The sequence below is a fragment of the Phacochoerus africanus genome, chromosome 2, assembly GCF_016906955.1.
Source record: "Phacochoerus africanus isolate WHEZ1 chromosome 2, ROS_Pafr_v1, whole genome shotgun sequence".
Classification (NCBI taxonomy): domain Eukaryota; kingdom Metazoa; phylum Chordata; class Mammalia; order Artiodactyla; family Suidae; genus Phacochoerus; species Phacochoerus africanus.
This window is the reverse complement of record NC_062545.1, coordinates 55,432,553-55,457,068: the sequence shown is the minus strand read 5'-3', so window position 1 is coordinate 55,457,068 and position 24,516 is coordinate 55,432,553. Positions and strand designations below refer to the sequence as shown.

The 24,516-nt window shown below is 42.2% G+C and overlaps 1 pseudogene; it reads right to left on the bottom strand.

The window, feature by feature from the left end:
* Nucleotides 1-3,891: 3,891 nt before the first annotated feature.
* Nucleotides 3,892-16,882, bottom strand: LOC125120637 (N-alpha-acetyltransferase 40-like; annotated as a pseudogene).
* Between the last annotated feature and the right edge of the window lie 7,634 nt (nucleotides 16,883-24,516).

Here is a 24,516-nt window from a genome sequence, read left to right as displayed (position 1 = left end):
ATATATATATATATTTTGTCTTTTGTTTTTTTTAGGGCCACACCTGGGGCATATGGAGGTTCCCAGGCTAGGAATCTAATCGGAGCTATAGGTGCTGGTCTACAGCAACACCAGATTAGAGCCGAATCTGTGACCTACACCACAGCTCACGGCAACGCTGGATCCTTAATCCACTGAGCAAGGCCAGGGATTGAACCCGCAACCTCATGGTTCCTAGTCAGATTCGTTTCTGCTGCATCACGACGGGAACTCCCCATATATTTTTTTGAAGTGAATTACAGTCACAAAATCTAGGATCTTCCAGTTCCTCACTGCTACTTCTTTTGCTAAGAGAAAGATACTTAGAATGTAGTCATTGCAAAACCCTTCTTCGAATCCTGTCCAAATCTTATCTTAATTATTTATAAGCTGTAAAATAACATGCAAGTTATCTTCGATCCTTAACTTCAATTTTATCATCTATTTTGCAGGTTATTTGTGAAGATTGGTTGAGATGAGGCATGTGGAGCACATAACACAGTGTTAATAGTGATGAAAAGTTTGGAAGAAGTTATACTTGTCATAAACTCATACCCACCACAGAGAAAACTGCACAGAGTTGCTTTTCTGTCACCTAGTTACTGGATTCTGAATAAAGGGGTTATAATTCTTCATTACTTGTTAAGTGTCCTAACATAAACCAAAGAGACCTCAAATTGCACAGACCAGGTCTTCTCTTTTTCCTCTAGCTCTGAAAGATTTTCTTTTGGGTTCATTGGATTATTTATTTTTATCATATGAACCCAAGCCTGTGATCATGTAAGGCCCAATTCACTACTGAGATGACAGGAAGTTATAGTCTTTTAACTTTAGAAAAGCTAGAGTAGGGAGTTCTTGTAGCGGCTCAGTGAAAATGAATCCAACTAGAATGAATCCAACTAGTAACCATAGGTTGCGGGTTTGATCCCTGACCTCACTCAGTGGGTTAAGGGTTAACGACTCACTAATGGTGTTGCTGTGAACTATGGTGTAGGTTGCAGATTTGACTTGGATCTTGTGTCGCTATGGCGTAGATGGGTAGCTATAGCTCTGGTTCGACCCCTAGCCTGGAAACTTCCATATGCCCATGGGTGTGGCCCTAAAAAGCAAAAAAAAAAAAAAAAGAGCTAGAGTATAATTTTTAGTACACTTCTTCTTGCAAAGTGTCAGTATTGGCATCTAATATTTGTGAAATTAATCTTAGTCTGTTCTCTCCCAGGATCTAATAAGCTATTAAATAATATCTGATCATTAGATGATGGGGTGAGAAATCCAGTTCTCATTTTTATTAAGTATATGTCCTTGAATATTCCGTCCATTTCTTCTTCAGTGACTTCTCATTATCCAGCACACAAGTAAGATTACTACTGTTTTAATATAAAGACTTGGGTCTGTTCAATTTGAGAAGGTCAAAGTCTATATTTATTCTACTATGTTTCTACTTTTCAAAAAAACCCAAATGACTGGCTTGTAGTCAGAAATTTCTTATATCTAACTTATCTGCCTAACAGACACCTGCTTTTTAAAGAGAGTGTTTTTTTCTACTTCCATTCTTCTTGGCATTACATGAGCAGCTTCTGAAACTGGTGGAAATATATTCTTCAGAGGAGAGGTTCAGTATCTCACCCAAAATTCCACCGAGAATATCAAAGCTCTTTTTTGTGAGTCTTTTATTTGTGACATGCAAATATAACTAATGAAAAAAGAGATCACTTTTTCCCTTTGATTCCAGTTAAAACAAGATACTAAAGAAAAAATATGTCAAAAAGAATTTTATCTTCAAAGTTTCCTCTTAAAAACCAGGAAGGGTTAAAAATAGCTATACACATGTCATATACACATCTGACATCAACCAAATAACCTGAAATAGGATGGATACGAGTTAAAAAAAAGAATCTCAGAATTAATGTTTTAATATGCCCTAAAGAAACAACATACAAAAGAACCTAGAACAAAGGTCTGCTATGTTTCTCAAAACCAAAACCTTGGGGAAATGCAGCAAGATTGGTGGCTGAGAACTGAAATTGGCTCAACACCACCAACCTGCAGGTTTGGAGCAGCACCACCCCTCCCCCCACCTTGAGAAGTAAATGGACGTGGCTGGATCAGAAGGGCCTGGAACCAATCACTTGGTGCCAGGTGTCTAGTGAGCAGAAAGAGACAACAGCAAGCTGAACTCACTGTATGTGGGATTTAACTGGCATCCCTTTGGGTCCTTTTGAGTGGGAGGTATCAGAAATCTGTGATCCAGGGCAGTACATATTTATCATTTTATGTCCTGATTAGAGGAGAAACTCTAAATATGCTTCTGTCCTTCCATAATTCTTGGAAAGAGCCCTTCTATCTCTTCCCAGCCATCAAAACTCTCCTCCTTGGGTAAAATCCCCCAGGAGCCAGCAGGGTAGCGGCAAAGACGGGCTTATTCCAGTGCAAAGCTGTAAGGCCCTTTCCAAGGGAGTGCCACGTGCACTGCTGGCAGATCAAGAGCAATGCGGATGGTGCGGAGGAGGGGCGGAGTGCTTGGCTGGGGGAAGGAGACCGGCCCCACCTCCCTCTATCCTGGCCCACCACGCACAGGCAAGAATCTAGGGGAGAAGCAAGAACAGCTCCGGAAGATCTGCTGGCATGGGAGCCCAAGTCAGGGCAGAGGGTGGGACATGAACAAACAGAGGTTAGAAGGATGGACAGACTACCTTAGGAGCAACCTCATGAAGGCAGAACCTTTGAGACACAAGGTTGTCCAAGGGAAGGTGTTCGATGCTTCTTCCTGGATAAAGATTTTGTCATTTTCTTCCCAGGAAGAGGAACCGAGTCTAGAAATCAAGGCGAGTCTAGGCTCTCTCTGTCCCAAGAGGGGAGAGGAAGGCCTTCTCCTGGCTCCTGCCCGCTGCTGCCGGTGATACCAGAGAGAGAAAAGCAGCTATTTGACCACTGAGAGGCTTGAAGTCTGCGCTGCCCGCCAGGGCGGTGGCACTAGTGCCTTCCAGCGGTAGTGAGGGGTAAGGCTGGGGAGTGTGAGCAGAGGGCCCTGGGCTCGCTGGGGCCTCTCCAAAGGAGAGTGTGGTGGTGGTGAGGAGGGATCAGCATCAAGATAGGAGAGGAAGAGTCACTAAATGTGCCAAGAATGAGGGGTCCTTCTGGGGGAAGATGAGAGGCTCTCTGGTATTATCCCCCTCCCTCCCCTCCGAGAGTAGTAACAGGGGTACCTGGAGTGGCAGAGGGAGTAAGAGTGGTGAGAGGTGATAGAGAAGAGCAGAGAGGGCCTCTGGGTCTTTTCTATGAATGAAAAACTCTAGTCACTGCCATGAGATCAAGAGGTTAAATTTAGGATGCAGCCAAGTCCAAAAGCCCAGATAAGCAACAGTCCCCAAGGCAGGCCCCATTCATATCTGTTTCTGGTCCTCCCGGCCCCTCCTTGTTAGCTATGGAGAAAGGGAGGCAGCCTTCCTCCCAGAGTCGGCTGGTTCCCTTGGACAATTCCACTCTACCTGTGAATCCTTAAAAGCACATCCAGTAAAAGCGCCCTCGCTTCCTTGTGTCGCGACAGCAAAGACTTTACCAAGGTCTCCATCAGAACATTCCATCCAGAAATGGGAATCTCTCTGCATGTTCTCTCTACACGCAGATCTTACACCGAATCCATTCTTTGGGAACAAGGCAGACTTTGACCCAGGAATGCAGGGCTTTCAAGAGAGTGGATATAAACACTCCATTTGTCCAACTGTTTGTGTGGATGGGTGTGGGTGGCGGAAGCTTGTCAGGAATCCAGTTCTGCGGAAGTTCGAGAACCCTACGAGCACGGGTTCTCACTCTCGCGAGAGCTGAGAGAAAAGGCCTCCCCTGTGAGAGGCTCCCACCGCTGTTCCCGCAGCATTATCTCCTCTCGGCTCCCTCCTGGCACCTTGCTCTTCTAAGAGAGGCCAGGAGGGAAAGCGCGGTCCACTCTTTCCCAGAGTTATGCGCTCTCAGGTTCGGTGCACCCTGGCACGGGCAGAGCTGAGGTGGCCACGACTTTGAGGGCACCCGGTAGGGGGCCTGAGACCCGGGAGAGGACAGGCCTGGGAGAAGTGTTCTGCCTCCGGAATTCAGGGGCGGCAGCCACCACAGTGCCCGCTTGCATGGGAGCTGGTTGTCCCCACACTTGGTGTCCCGGCTCTGGATCCTGTAGGAGCAGTCCTCCCCCTAGCTTCCGGACAGGTTTGGGAAGAGTCATCGATTTCACATTGCAGCGCTTCTCTAAAGAACCACTAGGCGCCATGAAGCTGCTTATCCACAGTTGGACATAATTTACTTCATCTGTGTGCTACTGGCTGTGAGCTGCAGGATTGTACGAAGAACTTCCCCAGACCTCGCTGTCGCACCTTGCTCTACACCCGCACTTGGTAGCAGTACAGGACCCCAACCCTGCACACCGCGTCAGACCGGAAGTGAGGAAAAGCGTTGAGGTAACAGGTTCCCACATCCGTCATTTTCTCGCGTTTCTCTCGGTCCTTCTAGCCCCGCTTGTTTTGCTCATACATGGTTTGCATGTTGATCTTGGTCACGCAGTAGGCCCAACCCATGGTGGCTGGCTCTTCGCTTACATTCAGTGAAAATGGTTAATTCATTCCGATCATATTTCTCGAACACTGATAAAGCCTGTAAAGGGTCTCCAAGCTTGGTCTCTGAAAGCGCCTTTGTCTTTTCATTCCCACAAATGTCTTCATTCTCCACTTAAGTTGTCAAGTTTGAACAACCAAGAGTTTAATTTTTAAAAAAATTAAAGCATTTTTAATTGAAATATAGTTAATTTATTGGTTGTTAGTTTTTGCCTACTCATCGACTGATGAGAAAAATAATTCAGTACAAGTTTTGGTATGAAGGTGGGTTTCGGCCTGGAATTTTATGGGGAAATCTATCGATATGTCGTAAAGTTAAGCAAAAATAGTCATTAAATATACACACATAAGAAGTGTCATATTTTGTGATAGGAATCAGAAAAAATTAGATGCCATAATAATTGTAGCTATAATAGCATTAAAACACAATAATTTTTATCAGTGAAATAAATGAATGGTTTGTTTGCAATATGCTGCAACTTAGTTTTGTGGTTCTGCCTTGGCTCAATTTTGGAATTTCTTAGTGCAAAAACTACAGATATCTGGGGACTTTGATCTATGATTAACCCAAATAACCGTCCAGCTTCTGTTGAGATGAAATTTGAATGCTTTTTTTTTTTTGTCTATAGTATGCCACCTGCTCAGTGTTTTTGTATTTTTTTTTTAAACCAAAGAAAAACTCTTGTTCTGCTTGAAAGCTTTTATTTTTTTCATTAGATTTCAGATAACTGATGGACTTTGGTGTTTGTATTTCAGCCGTTTGGAATAGATTGCAGAGATAGGACAGCTGAATATTAGTAAAAGCCAGCTGGTGAAAACTATTACACTCCCATTCTCCCATTTATGAGACAATCTCTTAAATCTCTGAATTGGTTTCTGGACTGCAATCCCATAATCCCAGTGTGTTTAGGAAAAATGAAAGATTTGAAATCTCATTGTGGGTTGGTTAGCTTTTACTGAGTAACAGACCACTCCAAAACTTAGTGGTTTCAGACAACAGCTATTTATTTGGTTTACACTTCATTGCTTTGGGAATTGGAATACATGAGTTGATTCTTTTGGTTTAGGCTGGCTCTCACTTCTCCGCAGTCAGTTTGGTCAGCTCTGTTTTCAGGAATGGGGTAGCTCTTGACTTGGGTGGCAGAGCTGCCTGGACCACAGGCCTTTCATCATAAATAGGCTTGTTTGGGCTTCTTCATATGGGGGTAATAGGGCAAGGCCTAAAGTGCAAGAGCTTTTCAGTTCTTTTCTTGCGTCATCTTTGCTAGTATCCCATCAGTAAAACATGTCCTATGGCCAAGTTCAGAGTCAAGTTTGAGGGTGCTCAAACTTCCATGATCAAGGGGGTATACAAGGATATAAGGAGAGGGACATGTGTGGCCATTTTTCAAACCTACTGCATATTGTTTGTTAAGTAAGATCAACCGTTAAATTAAGTGGAGAATCCTGGTGGTATGATTTTGGCACAACTCAAAATCCGTCATTTGGAAAAATAATTTGGAGATTGGTCAAAGATAGACTTAATGGTGTATAATAGACATGTTCAGCTAAAATTAATACTTTGTCTAAAAACTTTTTGGGAACATTGTTTGGATGATCAGAGATCATGAAATTCAGTCAGAGGGAATATGAGCTCTCTCTGCTCAGGGTTACTGTAGTCTGCACTAGTAAGTGCTGAAAATCTTTGCTTGGTTCTAGAATGGTTATCTTAGATAATTCAGTGCAATCCATCCTATGTTTTTGTGTCTAGAGTTTTAGTAAAAATGTGTATTTTTAGCTTATATGCTTTAAACGTGTATGTAATTACACCATTGAAGACTTTCAGTAGTTGTGTCACTGAAAAAAAATGCACAGCCTCGAAGTTGAGAGCTATGTTTTATTTGGTGGACAAATTTGAGAACTTAAGCCTGGCATACAGCATCTCAGATAACTCAGAGACTGCTCTGAAGAGGCAAAAGGGGAGCCAGTATGTTTAGGAGTCTTTGCAACAAAGACCAGGTAGTCAGAACATAAAAATTAAAGAAAATTAATTAAAAAATAATCAGATAAAATTAATTATTAATCAAATTAATAAAAATTAATTAAAGAAAATCAGATATTGCAAGTTAAGGAATTTAGTCTTTTCTATGTATGGGAAGATGCGAGAGTCTGGACTCACCAGAATAATTCCGTTGATATGCACCTCAGCTATCTGAGGCCAGTGTCCTGTACTTTCTCCTCCTGAGTTTCTTCAGGGTGCACTCTCTGGGCAGCTGCAATGTGATGGCTTGATGGCTGCAGCATCCTTTTTTTTTTTGTCTTTTGTCTTTGTTGTTGTTGTTGTTGCTATTTCTTGGGCCGCTCCCTCGGCATATGGAGGTTCCCAGGCTAGGGGTTGAATCGGAGCTGTAGCCACCGGCCTACGCCAGAGCCACAGCAACGCGGGATCCGAGCGGTGTCTGCAACCTACACCACAGCTCACGGCGACGCCGGATCATTAACCCACTGAGCAAGGGCAGGGACTGAACCCGCAACCTCATGGTTCCTAGTCGGATTCGTTAACCACTGCGCCACAACGGGAACTCTTGCAGCATCCTTTGTTTACTGATACGGCAGGCAGTATTTTTCTTCCACAGTTGTAAGCCCAAGTTAGAATATATATTGCAGCTCTAAAGGGTTAAGAGTTATTGATTCACAGAGATAAAAGAGTCATTTTCCCATCACTGCCTAATATTAGGGTGAGGCCAGCGTGTGACCCCTGTAACTCATTTTTGGTAAGGGACAGAAACTGCTCTCAGGTGATAGGATTCATCTGAAAAATAAAATACAGTCATCCTCCCCACCCCATCTACCCCAGCCCATTCTACCCAAAACTTTGCTTTAGTACTCTAGAAAATTCAAGAAGTTTGAATTTTTTAGTTTTAAGAAAAGAAACTAATTTAGTTCTTATCATGTAAGTAACTAGCACCAATGTTTGTCGACTAAAGTTAAATTGTTCTCCCTTAACATTTCAGGTAAGAGCTTTCTTTTCATCATTAAAACTTCCCTAGGCGACTCTTTCTTTGACTACTGCTCAGTGAATTTTTCCTCCTCATTTAAGGCATTTGTCAATTTTCAACCTGCTTTCTTGCTGTCACATACCTGTTGCTCCAGAATTGGTTTGTGATGTCAAGCATGAATAAAATGCTAGATGCAGCACAGCCTCAGTAATTAACAGTACTTGGGAAGATTGATTTGGAGCAGTGAAAGGTTTGAACTCAAGCTACTTTGAAAAAAAATTATTTTTATGGAATTATGTTTCCACACTATGTTGAGCTTTTTGGATGTTTAAAAGTAAAAAGTAAGTCAGCGATACCTGACTTGAAGGCCTTGACGCTCCATTTCAAGACCTGCTTATAAAACAAACAAACAAACAGCTGAAAAACACCTTGGCAAAAAAAAAAAAAAAAATATGGAGTTCCCGTCGTGGCGCAGTGGTTAACGAATCCGACTAGGAACCATGAGGTTGCGGGTTCGGTCCCTGGCCTTGCTCAGTGGGTTAAGGATCCGGCGTTGCCGTGGGCTGTGGTGTAGGTTGCAGACACGGCTCGGATCCCGAGTTGCTGTGGCTCTGGTGTAGGCTGGTGGCTGTAGCTCCGATTTGACCCCCGGCCTGGGAGTGGCCCAAAGAAATAGCAAAAAGACAAAAAAAAAAAACAAAAACAAACAAACAAACAAAAAAACAAACCACCTTGGAAGAAAGCTGTATCGTAGTATTGCATAGCTAGAGTATGAATGGCTCTTGAAATTTAGAGAATCCATAAAAATGACTAGGAAAATTAGTCTCTCTTCAAGGAGGTGGGACTTGAGGTGATACTTACAGGAAGTGTTATGAAAGTAACTAAGGAATTGAGACCCTAACCTGTTGGATTCCTAATAAGCATGGGAAACAGCTCAACTTTTAGATTCTGCTTTTAGAATTTACTCCAAAGTGTGAGATTCCAAGGCACGAAGGATAGAAGGGCCAAGCTGGCCAGGCAAGCCAGGGGCAAACTAGCATGGGATGCCCAGGGGCCGGAAGGAGAGACACCTGCGCGAAGTGAAAGGTTATACTGGGGAGAAATGGGAGCCAGTGCTGGATGCATAAATAGAGCTGGATTAAGAAGGGTCTCAATTATCCAAATGAGGTTCTTGAATGTGGTTTGTATATGGTAGCAACTCAGAAATGTTTGAAAAGAGGAGTTCCCGTCGTGGCGCAGTGGCTAACGAATCCGACTAGGAACCATGAGGTTGCGGGTTCGAGCCCTGCCCTTGCTCAGTGGGTTAACGATCCGGCGTTGCCGTGAGCTGTGGTGTAGGTTGCAGACGCGGCTCGGATCCCGAGTTGCTGTGGCTCTGGCGTAGGCCGGTGGCTACAGCTCCGATTCAACCCCTAGTCTGGGAACCTCCATATGCCGCGGGAGCGGCCCAAGAAATAGCAACAACAACAATAACAACAACAACCAAAAAAAAAAAAAAAAAAAAAAAGACAAAAAAAAAGAAATGTTTGAAAAGAAATAACAACAACAACCAAAAAAAAAAAGACAAAAAAAAGAAATGTTTGAAAAGAAATATGTATTTTTTAAGATTAGAGCACTGAACTTATACTTATTTGACTAAAGATGGGCGATGAGTACCTGAAGGAGGAGCCTACCAAGCTACTTTCATGTGCAGATCAGGGTAATTTGAAACCAGCTCGTTATTTATATACCAGTGGCAGCAGTTGAAATTTGTTCCTCAAGAATTGGGGGATATCAGCAGTTCCCCAATTCTGCAGTCTTGTTAATGCTTGCAATTGCCTCAGTAATTTTTTTTTGTCTTTTTTTTTAGCTATTTCTTGGGCCGCTCCCGCGGCATATGGAGGTGGAGGTTCCCAGGGCTAGGGGTCGAATCGGAGCTGTAGCCACCGGCCTACGCCAGAGCCACAGCAACTCGGGATCCGAGCCATGTCTGTGACCTACACCACAGCTCACGGCAACGCTGGATCGTTAACCTACTGAGCAAGGGCAGGGACCGAACCCGCAACCTCATGGTTCCTAGTTGGATTCGTTAACCACTGCGCCACGACGGGAACTCCTTTTTTTTTTTTTTTTGCCTCAGTAATTCTTTTTGCATGTATGGTCAAAGTGGAAGCTTCAGATATCCCAGTTCAAACAACACCGATTTCAAATCAGTGGGCTCTAAATCAATAAAACATTACTTATGTTGAATGGTTATCTTAGAATTCTAGAGAGCTAGAGAACAGAAATTCTGCCTTTTTTTGGGGGGGGGGGGCACACATGTGGCATATTGAAGTTCCCAGGCTAGGGGTCGAGTCAGAGCTGCAGCTGCTGGCCTGTGCCACAGCAAGCCACCTTTGTGACCTACACCACAGCTCATGGCAATGCTGGATCCTTAAAATAAAATTGCTGTTGTTTAAGCGACCCAATCTCTAGTTCTTGGTTATGGCAGACTAATACATATAATAACTCTGAAAATGAAGGCTGTTAGGGCACATGTGCTAGGGCTTACAGCTGGTTAATTTGCGTTATTGTTCATAACCACGTTCTAGGCATGGGAAGTATCTAGGCTTGCAGGTTTCAATTAGAATTACCCTAAAGAATGTGAGGTTCCAGATCGTGACTTTGTCATCTTTGTGTACATACAGCTCTCAAGTGTTGGATAATTTCTTGACAAAACCTTAGCAAGGGCTATTGTGCATTTTGGTCTTGGGTGAGAAATTCAGGAGAAAATTTCCCTGAGGAAATCTGCACTTTTGTAGTAATGAGAGTAGTTCTGTTTCCTAAAACAGAGTATTGATTCACAGGCTTTAATTTAAGTCGGTGAGTGACTGATCTCTTGACAGTACAGGGACAGACACATCTATTTGTTTAGCAAGTACACTGTCATTTGGCTGACGGGCATTATCTGATACTATGCCAACAAACTCTTTCTCCTAAGCAGACCTGCATTGCAATTTGTATTTGTATCATAGTTGGTTTCCAGGCAGAATCAATATGATTTTGAAAGGTGATTCTCACCTATGCTTCCTAGAAGTCTTTCAGGGTTTCTATTCCCTTAAAAATCAATTTGTGTGATTCTCAGGTTAAAGCTTCTGCCAGAAACTATTTGTGCCACAGGATGCATCATAATAATATTGCCTTCCTCCCTCCTTCCAAAATGCTACCTGTTTTAAATTTCTTTAATTTAATAGATTTAAATTAAATCTGTTAACTTAAGCAGAACCTATTAAGATGTTTTGAGATTTAAACAGTTTTTATTTTAGTAGGATACTCACTGTAGCTTCAAGATCAGTTCTGGTCATTTGGAATGAGAACTGTCACATGGTACAAAACGCTTGCAGCCTGGAAATGGTGTTCTTTGTCACAGCCAGCTTAGGCCTAAATGCTGGTTCTTTATCTCATGGAGAATTTTCATGGATTTTTCAGACACCCCCTCCTGCACCCTGGCAGAGAGCCTTCAACATTTCCTGAAGCCAGCTTTGTGTGCCCTGGCTGACTCCTTTCAGCCTCTTTCTGCATGGCTCACCTTATCTGTCTGGCAGTCCCCTGGGGCAGGGTCCGTTGGTGTCACTCAAGCCTGCCTGTCTTCTGCTGTGCCCACTCTAGCCTGTAGAAAACCCCACCCCCCAGCCCACTGTGGATGCAAGTGCAGCTTTCTTCATCCCAGACTTCTCTTTTTCCCCTTCAGTCAAAGGCATTCCAGCCAGCCTCTCTTTGTCAGATTTTTCAGATAAGAGCCAGCCCCAGAGTCTGCACTCTCTAACCCCAGAGGACATAGGGTTAACTCTTTCCCAGGCGCCAGGCAGACTAACACACCTGCCTCTCAGTAAACATCCCTCTGGGGCTCCCTCCTCCCCTTCCACTCTTCATCTTCCATTCTCTCTGAGTAGTTCTCAGGAAGCCCTGTCCTTCGGCTAGTGGCAGGGGTGGGGGTGGGGGCTCCTCCAGCAGGGCTTGGGGTGGGAATGCATAACACTGGCAGTTCTGTTCAAAGGCCTCACCAACAACCTTACGTAATTTCTTAGCTTTCTTTCCAATATCCTGGGGATTTGTGATGTGCCAAGGATTGTGGTTTTCAGTTTTTTGGATGCTTTTTATGCAGTCCTGAATGTGTATTTGATCCCTCTTTTTAGAATGTAGGAATATGTGACACCAATTAGTTTTGACTGAGATTAGGAAATGTCCCATTAAACATTCTGTTATAAGAAGGGAAGGGAGGAGTTCCCGTCGTGGCTCAGTGGTTAACGAATCCGACTAGGAACCAGGAGGTTGCAGGTTCGATCCCTGGCCTTGCTCATATCAGTGGGTTAAGGATCCGGTGTTGTCATGAGCTGTGGTGTAGGTCGCAGACTCGGCTTGAATCCCACGTTGCTGTGACTCTGGCATAGGCCAGTGGTGTAGCTCCGATTCGACCCCTAGCCTGGGAACTTCCATATGCTGCAGGAGTGGCCCCAGAAATGGCAAAAAGACAAAAAAAAAAAGGGGGGGGAGGGAATTAACATTAGTTTAATCAAAATGAAATCTAAATATAAGCCACCAACAACTTGTAATCAAGGTAGAAAAAATATAACAGAAAAATATGTTCTATAATTGTGAGCATTGCAATGCATGATACTAGGGACAGCTAAGTATAGATAATAAATACACCCTATGCTACTTAGGCACCTATTTTGAGAGCTCTTCATAGGACATATACACTAAGTGCCAAACTGCGGGGAATGAACATATTAGTAAAACTTAGCAAAGCACTCCTATCAGTAGACCAGCATTGATTCTTGGGCTTATTAAGTGTCACATCTAAGATAATGAGATTGTTGGGAGTTCCTGTTGTGGCTGAGTGGGTTACAGACCCGATTAGTATCCATGAGGATGAGTGTTCCATCCCTGGCCTCGCACAGTGGGTTGAGAATCTCATGTAGCTGTTGCATAGGGTGGCAGCTGCAGCTCCAATTCAACCCCTAGTATGGGAACTTACATATGCTGCAGGTATGGCTCTAAAAAGCAAAAAAAAAAAAAAAAAAAAGATAATGATTGTTAGTTGAGTGTATATATATATATATGTGCACATACATACATATGTATATACACACACATGTATATGAAGGAAATGCACCAAATTGCACAGCCATAAAAAAAAAAAAGCTTATCATGGTTACATTACTGAGTGATAATTTTGTGTCTCAGTCACTATAGATATGCCTTAGCTATATGTTATGAAACTAAGAGTAGCTCTAACTTATGTTGAAATGGAAATTGTTGAATTCTGACATTCTTAGGAAAAAATAATGTGTATCAAAAAAATGGTATGATTTCTAAATTTCAAAATATGTATGTACATCCTTCTAGTATTTCTATTTCCTCATCTCTTAAATGTGGAAGATTGAGAAAATGTTCTCCAAGGTATTTTCTAGTTACACAGTATCATAATGTGACAATAAGTCTTCTTATCTTCTGGGAACAGCACTGCAGACAGAATTTAGAGGCATCCTACTTATCAGCCACTGGAGGGCTCCCTTGATCAAACCAGAACTTTGATTGAATGTGTCATGCAGTTTCTGGGCCTTGCATGTCTGATTTCTCAGCGTTATTTATCAAAACAAAACCCTCATGTGCTTTGCGTTATCTTACAGTTTTGGAAAATTTCTGATTTCATTTCATACCCCCTCCAATATCTCTCTCTGTCTCTGACTTTGTAATTTACCAAGACACCTTTTTGAATATTATATCATTTAACTCTCACAACAACCAGGGGGATGGATATATATATATATACATATAAAATGGATGAAGAAACTGAGGCTCTGAGAAGTTGAACAACTTTTCTTGATGTCACACAATGATTTTGGAGTGGAAATTTAAATCTAGGTTATCTTAGCCCATGTTCAGTGTTCTTTTTGGCCCGCCGAGTAAGTCCTAACTCAATTCCTGATGTATTGCTTGAGAGAAATATTTATTAAGCTGTAATTACTCATGGATATATTTTCAAGAATCATAAACTTTTAGAAGTGGAAAGGAATTAGCCATTCTAATCCCCTTTAACAAAACACATATGGCTTTTTTTCATGTTTGTAACTCTCATTCCATCTTATCTCTTAGTCTCCTTAGCTCAGGTTCCTTTGAATAGGAGAACATATGTCATTGAGTTCCTATTTTGACAATTCCCAGGGAATATGTATGAATCCCAGGGAAGGACTCTGGCCAGGTCTTGGTCTTGCGCCTACTCCTCTCTAGGGGTGGTGTTAAGGTGCTTCCTGTAGTTGACCTCCCTGGAGCCACATGAAATGGTTCGGGGGGAAATTCTCCAAGCTATTGAGGGAACTATTACCAGAAGAAAAGATAAATAAAATGGTTTTTAATTAAACTTTTTTTTTTTTGCTTTTTTAGGGCCATACCTGCGGCATATGGAAGTACTCAGGCTAGGGGTTGAATTGAAGCTGGAGCTGCTTGCCTATACCACAGCCATAGAAACATGGTATTGGAGCCACGTCTTTGACCTACACCACAGCTCATGGCAACACCAGATCTCCAACCCACTGAGCGAGGCCAGGGATTGAACCCGCATCCTCATGGATCCTAGTCTGGTTTGTTATCTGCTGAGCCATGAAGGGATCTCCACAAAATGGTTTTTGAGCATGGGCTGTTGGCCCAGGGTGGGTGTCTCAGAGAAGTTCTCTGGGCATCTGGGAGCAACAGGAGGACCTTGGTGTCTGATGGTTATTGAAGGAGCGAGGAACACAGAAAACAGACTTCACTTATCTAACCCCTTTAATGGGGACCAGCCAATGAACGTAACCAAGGGTAAGTGTGGGAAAGATTCAGAGTCTAAAGGTGCTGAGGGTCAATCTTCAGAAATGTCTTGTAAGATACTTTTTTGGCTACCAATGAAACAAAAGCCAAGGACTGCAAAAGGAAGATTCTTGGCTTTTCTTGACAGTGTAGGGCCAGTCCCCCTACTGATGAGGTATGCTGTGGCTCCGTACCTGTGGCTTACCCCCTGTATTGAGGCTTTTAAGGACACACAGGGCTGGGAATTAGAGCTCCTTGGAAGGTAGCAAACTCACAGAACATGGTCTGGTGGAGCTCTGGAAGCCAGGTAAGCCAGTTTTTAGGATGCTGACTTAGGTGCACCCTTATATGTCTTCTACTAATGACGTAGGTATCAATTTTGGAACTTAAGCACACTTTGTAGATGTTAACACTATTAAAATGCAAAGTGAAAAGCATTCCCTTAGGAAATCATCTTTTCTTTTCTTTTTTTTTTTTTCTTTTGGTCTTTTTGTCTTTTTAGTGCCGCACCTGCGGCATATGAAGGTTTTTAGGCTAGGGGTCTAATCGGGATCCTTAACCCACTGAGCAAGGCCAGGGATCGAACTCGCAACCTCATGGTTTCTGGTCAGATTCATTTCCACTGCGCCACGACAGGAACTCCAAGGAAATCATCTTTTGTTGATGCCTGCTTTATATTTCAGTGTCTGGCTTCTGAGTTTTCAAGGTTCAGTGTAGGCAGGTATGAAAGAGGCTAACTAAATTAACAGGAGCAACTTTTTACCTTTTCTCATTTTCTTTTCACTTCTCTTGGCCTTTCACTTCCTTTAAAAAGACAAAGTGTCCAGTGGCATACATGGTCTCAGGACCCAGCTTAGTTAAATTCTTCATGCTCAGGTACTCTCTTTAATGTTGCCTGAGGAGGATCTTTAAGATCTAGAGATTTTATTAGGACAACAGAATGATAAATTGAAAAGATATGAACCTATGGGATAAAGTGCACTTATTGGTAGAATAGTTAACTTAAGCATAACTACACAGAAAATTACTTGAAAAGTGCTGGTATAACTATTTGCGGCCCTCCGATCCCTCTACACTGTGCTGTGGGCAAAAAGGTGAAAGTCTGAGAGATGAGGTGTGTGCTCTCTCCTGGCCCTTGTTCTCTAGACTTTCATTGCTCTGGTTCCAGGTCTGCCTAAGAGCCCAAGTGTCATCATCCCCTTTGTCTTTCTGTTCCAACTTTGTGCTCAAAGATGAGCTCAGATTTTCCACTTCAGTCTCATCAGAGTTCTGCAAGTCTGCTTGTGCTTATTTTTTTCTCTGTTATTAATTGCCGTTGTTCAAAAGTAGGAAGTACAGGAGATTTCATCCTCCTGCCAGCTTCTCTTCAAATGGTTTTGAATGAGAATGTTCTGTACTTAGTTACATGATTCTATGTTATGCAGAGGGTGTCTAGACCAGTGACAGCGTTACCTGGGAACTTGTTCATAATGCATAATCTTAGGTCTCACTCCAGACCTACCAAATCATAAATCTGGCCTTTTATTGCATCTTAACACACTGTATTAAAAATGTTACTTAAGGAGTTCCCATTGTGGTGCAGTGGAAACGAATCCGACTAGGAACCAAGAGGTTGCCGGTTCGGTCCCTGGCCTTGCTCAGTGGGTTAAGGATCCTGTGTTGCCATAAGCTATCATGTAGGTTGCTGTGGCTGTGGTGTTGGCCAGCCCCTGTAGCTCAGATTCAACCCCTAGCCTGGGAACCTCCATATGCCGAGGATGCAGCCCTAAAAAGAAAAAAAGAAAAAAAAAGTTAAAGTTCTCTCACTTCCACTAACTAAAATTTCAGTTAGGGAAGGAATCTGTATTGTCTAGTTCATCACTGAATAGCTAGGACCTGGCCTACTTCTTGGCAGATAGTAAGTGCTCAATAAATGTTTGCTGAATGAGAAATGAATGGATATCTGCAGAGTGAGATATCTGTTTGCTTAACCTAGTTGTTAACTAACCAGTGTGTTTAGAAGGAATCAATGAAAATAATGCTAACAGTGCAGACAAATGAAGTGTGTAATTAACACCTCGGATCCTATTGTTATTTCCTAGAAGAGATTTTCTGCCCAGTTGACTGTAATTAAGCGAGGGTGGAAAAACCTCCAAAGTGGGAGAGAAGGTGACTTCTATTTGGCAAAAAAAGGTGACTCTTACTCTTTCCTGCTACCATATCCTCAAATTGTGAGATTGGTGATCTGCCTGTTGGCAGTCTGAAACTTTGCTTTCTTTCAATTTAAAAAAAGGTTGTGTTAAATCTATTGCTTTGTCGGTCTTCCAATTTCACCTCTGAAATAGAAAATCTCCTCACCCCCCTTCTCCCTCATGTTCTTTTCTTCTTGGGTGCAGACTCCGCCTTACCACTCTTTGGCTTTTCTCAACACCTGTTTACGAAGTCGTCATTCTTCCATACTCTTTCATTCAAAGATGCTTTCAGAATTGCAAGTCTGGTCATGTTCTTCTTTGGTTAAAATCCTCAGGCATTTTCCTGCCCCTTACAGGATAAGATCCAGTGTTCTGAGTGAGACATTTGAGACCCTTTTTGGACCTGGTTGCCAAAACTGTTTTATTCTTTTTCTCTACTCACATTCTTTTTCTCTACTTGTATATCCTTCTATTATGCAATGCATCATGTCTGTTGCAATCATTTACCTGTTTACTTCACTTTCTTTTCCAATAGACCATATTTTCCCTAAGAGCTGGACTGTGTCTCATTCACGGCACAATGTGTTTTAAAGCCTGACACAGAGATGTTGTTATAAATGTCTATTGATTGAATGAACTTTATCTTCAAATGATTTTTTAGTAGACTAAATCCCTACCCACCCTTGTTGGACTTTTTAGTCATTTCTCCTGGTTGTTTTTATTATGAAGGACTTGTCTCACTGGAAATATGCCCATTTGCTGGACGACACTCAGAGCTTCAACATTTTTTAAGTTGAAAGAAGGTGATTCTATCCCTTAGGATGGTTGTGACTGAGGTATGCCTGGCTGAGCACATAGTGATCATTAACCTCGTGACTCTGCTCTCCAAAGTCCTCAAAACACCTAGAGAAGATGCAAGAGGAATCAATGAAACCTGGTCTAGAAACCCTTTATTTTATTTGTCATCACTGCAACTGATCACCTTCTGTTTGGGGAGAGCTTTTGTACCAGGTCATCCAGTTGCAGTGGGCCAGCCTGCAGATGCAGCTGTTCTTGGGTTGGGTACCTGCTGTTCCACCCAATCAGCTGATGGATGATGGGGGAGGGGGTGCCACATGGTGCCACATGGTGGATTGCGCTTAATGAATCACATAGAGCTGCTTTTCTCAGCAGGGTCTGTGTCTCTTCACCCATTTAGAGGGAGTTTGTGGGCAAGGCAGGCATTCATAGGCAACATCTCTAGGGTAACATATTTTGGAAACTCTGATCATGATTTCTCCTAAGTATTCCCAGTGAGGCTGGTCTGCTTATTATTAGGCTGCTTACTAGTTTTCCTCAGAGAACTGTTTCCATCCTCACTCCTTTGGATATTTTTATAAGTTTATAAGTTTATAAGTTTTTATAAGTTAGCTTTTCCTAAATCATCCCTTGATGTATAACTGTTTGATACTGTACAGACTCAAAAAACATGTCCACATGACCTTATTCTTATATCCATGTTGTTTATACCTTTTCTTTGAAGAACAATTCTTGCTCCTCCATTATTCAGAGCTTCTGGTATCACCTTCATTTTCCCTGAGAATCAGATGTGCAAAATCCTTTCCTCTGTTTCATTTTCTCTCCCATCCTCTCAGCAAAGACAATGTTTATAAATCCCTCTAAAATTCTATTTTATCCAAATAGAAAATAAATATAACCAGCTTTCTGCAAATGTACCCTTAAGATCAGGGTCTTATAGTTTTCCACCTGGATTATCTGCCTTCTTTTCCCTTTATTTTTCTGCTTACAGAGATCCCAGTGCTTAGATAGACACCAGACTTAAGCCAAGTTTTCATTTGGCGTTTGTGGACCCACAGCCTTCACCAATGTTATTTTCTGACCTCTGCTCTTTCCATTGTTGTATTCTTGCTTTTTTCATATCATTGCTGCTATACCCTTTTGTCTTTTTCAGTTAAAAGTTTCCATAATCTGCCCACTCATAGCAGATGGCCAGTCAATATTTTTTTGATTACCTAAGACTCTGTCGATATTATTTTCCAACTCCTCTTGGTGCTCTTTCTTTTGTATCATCATTGTCCTGTTGCCTCCTTTTCTTGAACAAATATTAAATACTCATTGATTCTACTTCCACATGATAGGTACTCTCCTTACCCAGGACATAGTTCTGCTTCTAAATTTCTTGAAGGCTATAATTGATGTGTTCACTTCAATTAAATTCAACACATATACATTTTATAAGTTGAATGCTACTATGCACCACTCTCTGTGTTGGATGCTGGGAGCTGCCAGGGAGCTAATAGATTACTTTCCTGAAGCAGTTCTCCCCTCAGAGTGTTTCCCTTCTATATCAAGGAAATAATTTCAAACCTTTTTTTAATGGGAGTTCCTGTTATAGCTCAGCTGGTTAAGGGTCCCATGTTGTCTCTGTGAGGATGCAGGTTTGATCCCTGGCCTGGCTCAGTGGATTAGGGATCTGGTGTTGCTGCAAAGTACATTGTAGCTCGCAGATGTAGCTTGGACCCTCTGTGGCTGTGGCTGTTGCGTAGGCCTGCAGCTGCAGCTCTGATTTCACCTCTAGCCTGGGAACTTTGGCAGATGCGGCTGTAAAAAGAAAAAAAGGAAACAAAACCAAAAAAAAACCCCCAAAAAAACCCACACCAAAAAACCCTTTTTTATGGCAAGGCTAAAACCTGCTGTGCATTTTTCAGGGTTTATGGGAGAAAGGAGGTCTCCTGGATAGCTTAAAAGTCCCAGGAACATCCAGTGTCTTCCTTCCTACCATTTGAAATATGATAGCTCTACCTGACAGCTGTCTGGTATTCTCTTTTATTTATTTATTTATTTATTTATTTATTTATTTATTTATTTATTTATTTATTTATTTATTTAGCTGTTTCTTGGGCCGCTGCCGCAGCTTATGGAGGTTCTCAGGCTAGGTGTCTAATCGGAGCTGTAGCTGCTGGCCTACACCAGAGCCACAGCAATGCGGGATCCGAGCCGTGTCTGTAGCCTACACCACAGCTTATGGCAATGCTGGATCCTTAACCCACTGAGCAAGGCCAGGGATTGAACCCGCAACCTCATGGTTCCTAGTCAGATTCATTAACCACTGAGCCATGACGGAAACTCCTGGTATTCTCTTTTAATTCTAAGTCTGAAGTGACTTACATGAGATGATGTTTAGCCTTTGAAAGCTTTTCCAGCAGATAAGGATCTGAGTCAGTCCTCTGAAGCATCAGTACCTCCTCTTTGCTGATAGGCATCTTATGGGGTCTCTTTTCCTAATGATCTCTACCAATGTCATGGGAAACTCTTAAACCAGTGTGGTGTCTGTTATGTGTTGGCCTTTGATATTGGACAGATTCAAATTGGCCTAGAGCCTTTGAAATCCTCCATGGCCTATAGTAAAAGCTCATAGGCAGTACTTTCACCATGGCTAGTCTATAAGTTCTCAAATATCCCTAAGCCAACACCTGCATTAACATAAGGCTTCAGAGCATCCCTCACTGATGCTGATACCACTGGGTTTTTTAGCAGGTGGAGCAATTCTTTATTGAGTGGGCTGGCTTTTTTTTTTCTTTCACTGCAAGATTTAGCCTCCCTGTCTCTTACCACAAATGCCATTAGTGTTCTCTACTGAGACAACTAAATATACACATGTTCCCAAACACCTTTTGAACCACTGTGTGATGCTCAGACATGTTCCCATCTCATTAATCACTTCTTATTTCCTGCTGATTATAATTGATAATTTGGGCACAGTGCTTTTTCACATGTAACTTGTGGTGGCCCTTGTAAACCGAACAGGATTTCACCCCATTCTCATATGCAATGGTTTTCATTTTCTCAGATCTTTTAATTTAAAAATTACCTTTATTTGTATTTCTACTATAGTCACATGCTCCTTTTCACTATTTTTTCTAATGTTCTTACTACTTTTGCAAATACTGTACATAAGGAAGTTAAAAACTTCTGTGTGTAGAAGACCTTAAAAGTTAAGCAAACACAGCAAACACAATAGTAGACTAAGACCAGTGTGATGGTTGAAACTAATATGACTTGTGCTGGTAACCTGCACAGTTTTTGGATGTGCTCTGCAACTGACCTTGTGCATAATTATCTGAGTTTGGAAAGTGAAGTTCATAAGTGTAGGAAGCTTGTATGGTTATCCAAAGCTGATTGCTGTAGCAATGCTATTAGGGCTTCTTACTGACACCAGTTATAACCAGAGTGTCTACCAGGTCTCCAAGGGAGTGGCATGTCCAAGAATTCTTTTACTAAGTACACAAACCAGAAAGTCCTAATTTATTAATGGAGATGATTGCAGTGCCACCCTGGGGTTTACTTTTAATTTGCTAATGTTTACCCTAGAAACATTGACCATATCAGAAGGCACTGCTACTTTGTACAAGCTTTAATTTAACGGGGTGCTAGTGGACAATAGCAGCTAGCATTATCGATTAACAGAGTAAACCAAACAACAGATTTTTTTCCCAGTGGGTTTGATTTAATACTAGGAAATATACACAGACTCTTCTGTGTTAAAGGCAAAGGCAGGTATGAGAAAATGCATTTAATTAGGATTTATCTAGTAGTAGATTGGAAATGAGGTAGTGAAAACAAGTGAAAATGAGTTTGCATCTGTTTTTTTCTTTTTATTTATTTAGACTCTTAAAAATGTAAAACTCTTATAATTGCCAAGAATTTGGCAAGAATTCAGTGATGACACAAGGAGGGTGATGAGAAAGCAAGTGAGTTGCCCATAGGGTTTCTAGATACTATAGATATTACAGTCATGATAAATACTAGATTTTCAGCATAGGCACACTCGCAGTTAAATCATCTGTAATTTAAAGCTCAATGTTCTTGTACATAGATCACCACTAGCTGGGCAGCCATCTGACTTGCCCTGTAATATTTGAGCTGCATGTACAGAAACCAATATTCCATTGTGGAGAAGACTGCCCATTGTCCCCTTGTATCCATTCTCTCCTTCTTCCTTTTATTATAAAGTGCTCATTTTTAGCAAGGCACATGGTTGCCCAACTAGAGATTTACCCTCTCATTCTCTTCCATAACTTGATATGGCCATGGGACCAAGTTATTACAAATGGAATACACGGAGAAGGATGTGTATTGTTTCCACATAACTTCCTTAAAAAGGAAATGTTTGGTCTCCATTCCTCTGTCCTCCTTTCTGTGGACTGGAACATGGATGTGATGGTGAGTCAGCTTTGGCCATGCAGATGAGGACAAGCCTTGAGGGGACGGTGGAGCCACAAGGTAGAGGGACCTGAGTTCCTGGGGACTGTTGTGGAACAGAGTCTTCTGCTCACTCTGGGCTGCCCTCCTACCTCTTGACTGTTGTGTGAGAAAGAACTTACCTTGTTTGAACTACTATATTTTGAGGGAGGGTCTCCTCTTTGAGAACAGCTTAGCCTGAATTCTGACTAATAAAGGACATTCATTTATATTCAGTGAGAAACCCATTTTCTTTCCACATGGAAGTCTTTCCAGCAGTTTTTGAATGAAGGTGGGAATGATAGGGTAAGTTTTGAAGAAAGAGGAAGTGCGGATTGCATCATGAGATTTTAGAAGTTTGGTTTTCTCACAGAGAGAATATTGCACATTTATCTTTTTTTCCCCTGGGGACATAATTTCATTCACATTAATAGGTGAGTGTGTGCCTACAGTGTGTGTAAAACATTGTAGGAACCCCTGGGGATACAGAGATGAAACAGACACAGTTACTGCCCTCAAGGAGCTCACAATCTACTAGGGCAGACAGCAGAAATACACAAACACATGCACTACAAGGTAGGATGCCTATAATTATAGAGATCCAAGTGAGGTTTTGTGGAGCATAGAGCTGAGAGGACACAGTGGCAAAGAAGGAAGGAGGTTCTCAGGAAGACTTTACAGAAGAGATTGCATTTGCACTCCACTTTGAAGGACTGGGGAAGAGAGGTGGGAAGCCAGGGTGACAGGTTTCTGAAGCAGGGGGTCAGGTATTAGGGGAGCTCAGAAGACACAGGAAATATCCAGACTTTTCTTGTGTATGAGGTAAGTGAGAAGTGGTGAGACTTAACTCTGGAAATGTGGTTTGAGGCCACTTAGTGAAGGAGCCTTGGATGTTATATTTAGGAACTTTAATTTATTTTATACTGACTTGGAAATAGTAGGGGATTTTGAGCGCTGCAATGAAAAGTCAGCAGTACATTCTAAGAGACTGATTCTTAAGCTTTAGCATGCGCCAGAATCTCCTGGAGGGCTTAATTCAGAGATGGATGCTCCCCACCTCCTCACTCCCCCAGTTCCCACCCTCAGAATTGCTGATTCAGTTGGTCTTCAGTGGGGCCCTAGACTTTGCATTTCTAAAAGTTCTCAAGTAAGGCTAATGCTGTTAGTCTGGAGATGCTGCTTTGAGGACCATCTTCTAGGAAGATGTATCTGGCAGGCATGCAGGAGCAGAGATGCAGGTTGAGGAGTCCAGAGGTAGGTGGATCAGATACGAAGAATGGCCCAGAGGAGGGGACCAAATTATTGGAGAAGAAGGTGCATATAAAAACATTGCTACAGAGGTAGAAGAATGAGTGGGTAGATGATTAGGGAAACACAGATGGGAGAGTGAGGTGCAAGATAGAGCAGGAGTCTGAGGCGAAGTAGGGCCAGAGGACATTTGTTCTAGTGACCAAGGGACTTGAGCAAATTGATAGGTGAGATTAAAGAAAAGTGGAGAGAGGAAGGGGTAGTGGGAGGGAGAGAGAAAGGATGGGAAGGAGCAAGATGACAGAAGAGTTGAGAGGGAATAGAATTAAGGGGTGAAAGGTGGAGGTGGGTGGGTGGGGTAAACCCATATCTTCTCAGCAAACAAAGAGAGGACATGATCTGTGGGATGAAGAGACAGGGAGAGACTGTGGATAGAGGTGAGAGGCAGAGGTCTAGAACAGTCGCTGGCTTAGGAGTGTCCAAGAATTGACACACTTTGAGTGCCTTCTGTCATCTCTCTTGACTTAGTGGCGAGCTCCTCCCTGCGACTGGGGCCATTGCTCCAGGTCTGGGGAGGCTGAGTCAGGCCACGCACTATGTGGTTTCGGGCCCTGCCTGCAGCCTCCTGGCCCCAGGTTTAGTCTGGCATGGAAGCCACAGGGATCCCAGGAGTTGCAATTTTGTACTCATTTCCTGGTGGGTGGCCTTTGCTATAAACAAGATTTTCAATCTTTAATTTTTTTCCAAGTGCACAACTGATAATGAGTAGCATTCTCCAACATAGTTCTTCAGGGAATATATTCCTTCATTTGATCACTGCACCCCATTAAGCTGCTTTAAACGTTCTCCAGATCTGACACATACTTCCACCTTAATCCTGCTGAAAGGAGAGATTGTATTTGAGGGTTAGCTGGGAAACTTATTAAAATTGGAGGGGGCCCAATATGTCCATCAGGTAAAATAGCAACAGATTGGCAGATTTCAGTGATTGTTTTATAATATCCTTTGCTTATGTTTTCCATTCATAGTCAAAGACCTAAGAAAGTCCAGTATATTCATTCTAGGTTCTGTTTAGAGAATGAGGATATTTATTTAATCATGAACTGAAAAGGAGATGCCAGCTGTACTATTTGTGCCTGAAAGGAGTGGGCTATGTAGTCATAGTAAATGACTTTAGTTCAGGTCTGCAAGCGGTAGATGACAGCACACCACTTTAAAAAAGTGCTTTATGTGGTCATGCAATTCCCACAGAATTTGTAAGCATTTGGATCCATAACAGAATTAATGCCGCACACAAGGGCAAGTTGTCAGTTATTTGATTTATGAGAATAAGAAATTCCGCAAATGAAGATTTATTTGGACATTCTTTAACTGCAGGGTTAACTGAAATGGCTGAAAAAATAAAAAGTATTTACTGGTTCACCTTATTATTACTTCTATGAAATTTCTGTTTTC